The sequence below is a fragment of the Lutjanus erythropterus genome, chromosome 11 (genome assembly GCF_056507025.1).
Source record: "Lutjanus erythropterus isolate fLutEry1 chromosome 11, fLutEry1.hap2, whole genome shotgun sequence".
NCBI classification, from domain to species: domain Eukaryota; kingdom Metazoa; phylum Chordata; class Actinopteri; order Lutjaniformes; family Lutjanidae; genus Lutjanus; species Lutjanus erythropterus.
In genome coordinates this window covers 329,393-338,611 of record NC_139327.1, presented here as the reverse complement: position 1 = coordinate 338,611, position 9,219 = coordinate 329,393, and the positions used below count along the sequence as shown (strand labels likewise).

Genomic DNA, 9,219 nt, shown 5'->3' with positions numbered 1-9,219 from the left:
AATTAGGACTTAGTCTCCATTATTTATTTATTTATTTATTTTACATTTATTCTATTTTTTTTTAAATAATAATTTCTTTTCTTTGCATTTATATTTTAGGGATTTATTTGTTTTTTTTAAGAGGATACAGTTTTTTTCTTCCATAACCCCCCATAAAGGTTTTATTGTGTGTGTGATTTTGGATCGTTATCCTGACCTCTTCTCAATTTGATATCTTCTAGATATTATCACCTCACCTGAGATATAGGTGTGCTGAATAATTATTGGTGCATACAGCACTGGATAAGAAGAGGTCAGGTGACGATCCATGGCTGCTCAACCATTTACTTTTTATTTTTAACGGAGCCTCAGGAAAGGGCCATCCAATTAGAGATTTAATCTCACCGCAGGTCACAAATGTGGTGTATGCCAGTGTTCCCCAACCCTGGTTCTCAGGGCCCACTGTTTAGGTCGGGAGGCTTAAACTGCATTTTCTCACAAAACATGTTGATATACTATTTGTTGGTAAACAAAAAAGCCAAGTGCCTTTAAAACAATTTTAATAGCTTTTAAAGGGATCATTCAGTTTATTTGAAGTGGGGTTATGTGAGGACCTTATCTATAGTCAGTGTATTAAGTACAGTGAATTTGAGACAGCACACCCCCAATTGGGACAAGCAGAGAGGAGCACCATTAGGGAAGATAGCAGTGTACTACTGTGGACAAGGTCAGTAACAAAACATATTTTAGCCACCTGAACAAGGTCCACCTAGAAAATAAATAGTTTCCATTGTAAATGACCCACTCGTAATCCAGAGTTTTACTTATGTCAAGATTAACTAACTGAGATTTTTCACTAAACCTAGAATACACCCCTGGTCTTAGCACAGTGCATGAGGAGATGGAATCCAGCAACCCGCCACTGCTGTCCTCACCGCTAACCTAAAGCATCCCTGGGAGTGGGAGTCGGCACACCAAGAGGCCACTGCTTCACCATTTTTTGACCTGGAGCATGACCTGGACCTGGTGGGTAACTATGTTTGTTTTCTTTGATTCTTTGAATGCTGCCAATAACTTATAGTAATACTTATGGACACAGTAAATTCTGACCACGTACATCATTGGTTAATGTCATCTCTCTCTCTTCCACTGATCTATAAACATGAAATAATTAACATACATAACTTACAACATCTTGAAATTTTTTTTTTATTATTTTCATTTGCAGAGGTAAACATGTAAATGAGTGTTGATCTGTGTTTGTGCGCTTGTTCTTAACAGGAAACAAACATGTTCCAGAGATGGAGAGACAAAACTCACAGGATCACACCACTACTATCTGCTCTATAAATCGACCTGTGCCAGGTAAATAAGAACAGCCTCCTCCCATGCATGATATGTGTCTCTTTTTTATTGTGTATTAGTGGTATATAAGCATGTAATGTACACTGTCTGTATTGTGATTTTTTATATGCATCAATGGTGTAACATTTTTCTCTTCCTCTCACAAGGCTCTGACAAGATGTGAAGTTGGACACATGTCAATGAAGCAACAAGCAACATCAGCAGTCATCTTGAGCTGGAGTCAAACATGCTGTAAGTCAACTTTACAGTTCATAGATTGTGCATACCATTAGTATGAGCAATAGTTATAATGTGAAAACATTTAAAGGTTCAGTCACTGCTCCTTCTGTTTTGCTCTGACAGTCATGAACAACAAACAGAAATCAAGGAGGGCTCCAGCAACATTTGACCGTGCTTTGCACAGCTAAGCCACACTGAGAGGCTACGACGAATACACCTGACAACTGCCTGACCTGTACCTCGTATGCGACTGTGTTTTTCTTTCAGTCATAAACACTGTAGTGTTACAGCATGACTCTGCAAACTGTTGATTTCCAGACAACAAATAACTGTGGGTTGTTTGTGTTGGCCGTCTACATCATCAGTCTTATAGTGTCCTCTCCTCTCGTCACATAACCAGAGCCACATGGACCGAGGGACAGGAACAGGTAGTGCAGCTATATGTCTTGACCAAATGTGAAGTAGGACACATGTCAACGAAGCAGTGCGGTACTGACAGCAACACTTGAGTGTGCTTTGCACAGCTAAGCCACACTGAGAGGCTACGACAAATATACCTGACCTGTACCTGGTATGTGACTGTGTTTTTCTGTCAGTCATGAACACTATAGTGTTACACCATGACTCTGAAAACTGCTGATTTCCAGACATGGCGCTAAAGTCTCCTCTCCTCTCCTCTCCTCTCCTCTCCTCTCCTCTCCTCTCCTCTCCTCTCCTCTCCTCTCCTCTCCTCTCCTCTCAGGGACAGGAAAAGGCAGTGCAGCTATGTGCTTTTTACTCAACATTCATTGCTAATCTTCAGATGGACCCAGACCATCTGTAAGTATCCTATATAGCAGGGGTCCCTAACAGGCGGACCGAGGTCCGAGTCCTGACCCACACGCCGTCCTATATGGACATGGACCTATAACCAATAAATTCTTAATAGATTTTAAATTTTGACGGGACGCTTCTATTTTAACTGGCGCAACTATTCTAGTCTTTCCGACGCTGGTTTAGCTGATCAGGAAACGCACAGACCAATTGCAGAGAAGCCGCGTGTGGAGGAGACTGTTGTTAATGACAAAGTTTATTACAACAGTCAAAACTAACGTGATGGTTAATGACATCGACACCAACCAGATGCACTTATAATATTAAACAACCGTATAAGGAGGCCTATACATAAAACGGGAGAGTCTGTGTTTCTCTGTGAGAAACTTTGAGATCTTCTCACAGCAGAGTGAACAGGTGAGGGAGGGAGGAGGGCACATTGATCACTAATCAATCACTGATACCGTCGTCATCTTGGACTGATTAAAAAATAAAAATGACAAAATTGGTGACAAACCAAACCTGGGTGTCCACACAAATAAAGTCTTTGTGTGAAACACTGCAGAGTGTAACATTATGCTGTTTACAGACAGTCTGCTGTCATTAGTTTGACAGAGAGACAGAGAGGGTCGTGTCTAGAAGGGAACCCTAGACCTGCGAAAGATCGTGCAAGTTTGATTATTTTAGTAGAAATAACGAACACAAATCTTGCGAGAATTGTGCAAATAAAGAGTTAGAGCTTCTAGACACGACCGAAAAAGGTGCGCAGCTCCAAAAATAGAAAATCATATCGTGGTGTTGATGTTTTTAATGTGGCGGGCTGCCATAAATAAAACAGTATTCACTGAAACACTGATCACTGACCTGCTGTGATGGAAAAAAATACTCAGATTCTTTACTTAGGTATTTTTACATTGTGGTATTAGTGTGAATACAATTTAAAAATTTTGCATGTTATTGTTTCCTGTATCATCCTGTATTGTATCATAACAGTCATTGTTTTTTAAATTCTTAAGCAACAGACAGTCAAATGTTGTACATAATTCAAACATTATTATATCATAAAGGTAGCTATTGAGTGTTCATTATTGCACTAAATTAATGTTATACTGCTTTATAAAAACATTAGTGTGTGTGTTTCTGTTGTTTCAGAATGGCTCGACCAAATAAGCAGTTTGTAGCAGAAGCAGAATTCAAACATTGTGATATTATAAAGGCAGCTATTGAATGTGGGGTCAGCTTTCTAACAAACATTCAAATATTCTACATAATTCAAATATTATATTTACATGGTAGGTATTCAGTGTTGCGTCAGGTTTTTAAGTAATATTCAAATATTCTACATAATTCAAAAATTATATTTTCGAGGCAGCTATCAGTGTGGCATCAGCTTTTTAACAAAAATCCAAATATTCTACCTAATTCAAATATTACCTTAAAAAGGCAGCTATTCAGTGTGGTGTCAGCCTTTCTAACTAATATTCAAATATTATACATAATTCAAACCTTCTTATATCATTCACGCAGCTGTTCAGTGTGGCGTCAGGCATATTGTTGCAGCAAGCCAATGCAGCATTGCAGCTTGGCTTCAGCTTGTTGCATTCACAGCGGTAATTTCTTTAGAAATTGCTTTTCTAGTATCTCTAGTATCCTATTTAACTCGACCCTAAATTCCTTCAGGGGTCCATCCTCTTTTGTAAGAATGAGCAGTTTTTGAAGCAATGTGACCTTCTGACCGTTCCTGAGAGTTGGTAGTTAAGGTTTGTTTCATTACTTGAGGTGTATTTCACCGTCAATATTGTTATTATTTTTATTATTGTTAATAGTGATTTTGAGGACAGTTTTGCTCTAATTTTTGGTTCTGAATGCCTTCCTTTCGATATTATTTGGGTTTATTACATTGACACCAGGCCTTTTCTCTGTATTTCAGAATGGTCTGGTGTAAGTGAAGACCTGAGCCGGTGCAAGCTGCGTCCCCCAGCAAGGTGAAAGGACTGCCACAAAGGAGGTGAAACAGCACAATAGCCGAAGTTATAAAGACATTTTTTCTTTATTCTGTGAGCCATATGGCTCCAAAATTCAACTTCTCTGGACTATTTTCATCTTTTGTGACTCTCTTTTAGAAAATAATTATGATATTTTATTTTACTATTGCTTTAGAGGCTTTGTAGAGGCTGTAAACTGACTCTCCACGTGCTGCTGAATTGTTTGACCGTTCACTTGATAGGCCGTGCAGTGACTCTTTTTGTCCAGCAGATGGAGCCAAGCTAGGGCTGGGCGGTATGACCCAAAATTCATATCACCGTATAAATTGAATCCCTTCACGGTAATGGTATATATCTCGGTATAAATGTTGCGGTGTAAAACTTATGGAAGTGTTTCTGAATGGGTTTTGTAAAACAACAACAACAGCAAAGATATAATGTAATTTTTGAGCATTTATTGTGCAGAAGAACAACAGAAGTAAGGATAGTGCCTCAGAAATACAAAAATTCTTAAAAAAAAAGTGGATATTGTAAACAGTACTTCAAGTAAGAGAGGTTTTCTATAAGACAAATGGCAAAAACAGTGAAAAGGTTCTGTAATCCTGTAAAAATCTGTAAAAAAAATACCAAAGTAAAGAATGTGAGTATTTTTGTCATCACAGCAGGTCAGTGATCAGTGTTTCAGTGACTCTCTGTGGTTCAGTGAATAGTGTTTTATTTATGGCGGCCCGCCACATTAAAAACATCGACACCACAACATGATTTTCTATTTTTGGAGCTGCGCATCTTTTACAGTCGTGTCTAGAAGGTAAGTCTTTATTTGCACAACTCTTGTTTCCGTTATTTCTACTAAAATAATCAAACTCGCGCGATCTTTTGCGGGTCTAGGGTTCCCTTCTAGACACGACCCTCTCTGTCTCTGTCAAAGTACAGACAGCAGACTGTCTGTAAACAGCACAATGTTACACTCTGCAGTGTTTCACACAAAGACTTTATTTGTGTGGACACCCAGGTTTGGTTTGTCACCAATTTTGTCATTTTTATTTTTTAATCAGTCCAAGATGACGACGGTATCAGTGATTGATTAGTGATCAGTCTGCCCTCCTCCCCTTCCTCACCTGTTCACTCTGCTGTGAGAAGGTCTGAAAGTTTCTCACAGAGAAACACAGACTCTCCTGTTTTACATAGGCCTCCTTATACAGTTGTTTAATTTTATAGGTGCAGGTGTCAGGGTTGGTGTCAATGTCATCACGTTAGTTTTGACTGTTGTAATAAACTCCGTCATTAACAACAGTCTCCTCCACACGCAGCTTCTCTGCAGCTGGTCTGTGCGTCTCCTGATCAGCTAAACCAGTGGCGGAAAGACTAGAAAAGGTATGCCAGTTAAAATAGAAGCGTCCCGTAAAAAAATAAAATCTATTAATAATTTATTGGTTATAGGTCCAGGTCCGTATAGGACGGCGTGTGGGTCCGGACTTGTACACACATCTTGCAGATGACATTTTTCTGCTCAACATCCGACTTTTTAAACCCGAACCACGTCCAAATCACGGATGTAGCACCGTTTTTTTTTTTTTTTACCAGCCCCTCCTTCTCCGCCGTTACTGTGCTTGCGGCCATTTTCACACAGAGGCAGGGGCGATGACGTCATCGACGGTATGATGGCATAGCACAAATCTCTACCGTGGCCAATTTATACCGTTTCTACCGTCATACCGTGTATACCGCGCAGCCCTAAGCCAAGCTATCAGTAACCAGTTATTTGACTTTTGCTCTTTCTCATCAAACAGCTACCCTGACACAGTAGGACGTGCTTTTCTATCCCCTTTTCCTTCTTTTTTCCCTTCTTTTATAAATTTTAATTAATACTGAAGGTTTTTTCTATTAGGAATTAGTCTCCATTAGTTAATTTTTTGTTGTTTTTTTTACACATTTATTCTAATTTTTTTAGTAATAATTTCTTTTCTTTGCATTTATATTTTGGGGATTTATTTGTTTTTTTAAGAGGATAAAGTTTTTTTCTTCCATAACCTTGTGTTTTATTGTGTGTGTGAAAGCCTCAGGAAAGGGCCAGAGATTTAATCTCACCGCAGGTCACAAATGTGATGTATGCTATAGTGGGAAAATTATATGCTGAACTGGTCACTGTTGTTCCTCAGAGTTACTTCTCATGTATTGTCAGGCACTAATTGGTTACTTGTCCTTGAACACACAGCTGTTCTCCCTTTGGAACAACAACTTCTGATAACACAATCACATCCTGACTCTCCCACTAAGCACTTCAGGTCCATCCTGACCCAACCTCCTTCATCTCCTAACCCTATAAAACAGATTTACATTCTTGACTCATTATCAGTTCCTTTTACACTTTCCGTGTGACTGTGTACTGGTCCTTTGCAAAGCTCTATTGAAACACCACATCAAACACCAGACAATTTTGGTCATGGTGTCTGTCTTCATTTTCAGATTTTCCACCACAATTTGGTGTCAGAAGTGGGATTGTTTGTCTGAGGGTTTCTGGACTCGGGGGTCGACGGTGGTAGTGCACACCCTGAGGCCTTCAGCCTCAACCTCCCCACAAAGACGAGTGTAGAAGCTAGCCTATTACTTAGCCCCTGAGACGTTTAACCTGGAGTGACCTGGCTGACGCGCTTGACTCTTTGTTTTATAACCATACGCTGTGCCGTTCCTTGAATTAATCCACAGGTCATTCTTCATTGCAGCAAAAATAATTTATTTCCCTCATGCAATCATGAATGATGTCCATTGTTGTTTCAAAAAAGAAAAGACCAAACATTCAGCTACGGTGTGACAAACATTTTGCGCCTTAGCAGTCCTGACAACAACAGTAACCCAGCTACCTTTACACCTGAGCATTACAAAGGTACAGTGACACCCTATGTTCAAAACAGTGAACTACAAGTCAGTCTTTGAAATATTTCACCAACATATTTGGCTCCTACAACGAGTGAGAAGGATGGCCTGAGACCAAGACCAGACTCACTCAGTGCTGCGATTCAACAATTCTAATTGGTGAAAATCTGAAAATTTATTTAATTGACTTGAAGTTCAGAAAATCTTCAAATCCATTTATCTCCCTGTCACCAGTGAGATCCAACATGGGGGAAATGTACTCAAAGTCCTGAATTTCCCTGTGATGGAGACAGCAGGGGCTGGCTCACCTCCCATCACCATCAGATGGAGGTGTAAAGTTTGCCACTGAACTGACTGTGTTTTGACATTTCACAAATGGTAAAACAAACATGTATAACATGGGACAAAAGGACATGCTGTGCATGCTGAAAGCTCCTCAAAGCAGGAGAGAAAAAAACAGAGAGAAAGATCTAAATATGGCAGCATTGACTATGTTCCAAGGACGTTCTATGGAGGTCTAAGTACAGCTGATCCAGATGTTTGTTTCCATTGTGGCAAAAAGGGACATTGAGCCAAACACTACCCAAAGACTGATCCAACTCAAAAGATGATTGACTCGCAGCGGAATCATGAGACTCAATATCTGACCATAATGTTCAATATAATCCTGTTTTGAAGGTTTATTGACAAAAATTACCTTTTTTGTCTACATACTCAGATGTGTTCAACTGGTACCAGACACACAACACACATTTGCCTATTTACATAAAGCATGTGACATCATAAACACCCCAGCCTTTCAGAAGATCCCTAAAACTGATATTGGTCTAATCAGAGGCATGCAACCAATTGTGATCACACCAAAATCTAATTAAAGGCCCTGTCAACCATAATATCAACTCAACCAAAAAAAAAAAAAAAAAATTACACCAGTCTTTAACACGTGATTAAGGGCAGGTGTAATCATTCCCTGTGAAAATTCTCCTGTATGCACACCAATTTTCTCAGTTAAAACAAAACAAAAATCAGCTAAAAATTCAAAAGAAAGTTTGAGCTCATTAAATCTGTCACCAGGAAGTGCACGATTACAATATGTTGATGATTAAATGATTCGTGCTTTAACTCAAGTTCAGTGTGAAAAAGACATATTTGAAACATTTGGCTGAAGAAGGTCACAAAGCTAGCTCATCAAAACTGCAGTTTGTCCTACACGTGACATTTTTGGGTCATGTGATCATATCTGAGGCCAAATTCCTCTCCCAAAAAAGAGTAAAAACATTTCAAAACATTTTCAAATCCAATCATAAAGAAACAAGTTATGTCTTTTGTGTTCCTATTGCAGGCCCTTCATTCCTGTCCTCGAGGCACCCCTGAGCGCAATCGCACATGAGTGAGGCCTAGAAGCACATAGTAAAGTGACATGGACTGCTGATACAGGATAAACATTTGTTGACTTAAAACATGTCCTTCGGAAGACTCTGATGACTCCAACTCTTGGGTCACCAGATCCAAACCGACCTTTTACTCAGACTGTAGACAAAGAGTGTTCAGTACTCTAGGATGGCAGAGGCAGACAGAGACCTGTAGCCTACTTTTCAGCTAAACTTGATGCTTTAGCTACAGGAATTCCTACTTTTTAAGGTTACTCTAAACAAACTCTGCTTGTTCCACATGTTGTTTCATTGGTTTTGCTTTAGCAGAAAACATCTTATCTTTCAGCAGCAAGATTGCTCTTTTATAACACTGTTCTATTTGAAATCCCTGATATCACTGTGAAAAGATACAATGTAACTGAGGTATATTTCTGGTAAGATAACCATGGGTTCATGTGTAGTATAGGCCTACAGATCATACAGTCTCTAACCTTCTCTAATAATTCAGCGTTGAGGCCTGAGAGCCATGTATTTCCATTTTTGGGTATCATGAAGATACAGCTCTTTGCATCGGTCCATGTTAGGAGATGTGCGGAGAATACAACTATGTT

General features: G+C 39.3%; 1 long non-coding RNA gene across 1 annotated transcript; it reads left to right on the top strand.

Moving 5' to 3' along the window:
- The first annotated feature begins 1,304 nt into the window (after window positions 1–1,304).
- LOC146318497 (uncharacterized) lies at window positions 1,305–2,420 on the top strand. Its single transcript, XR_014771537.1, has 5 exons — window positions 1,305–1,344; window positions 1,491–1,575; window positions 1,704–1,805; window positions 1,964–2,134; window positions 2,306–2,420. It is a non-coding gene; the product is annotated as an uncharacterized LOC146318497 (long non-coding RNA).
- Window positions 2,421–9,219: the final 6,799 nt, after the last annotated feature.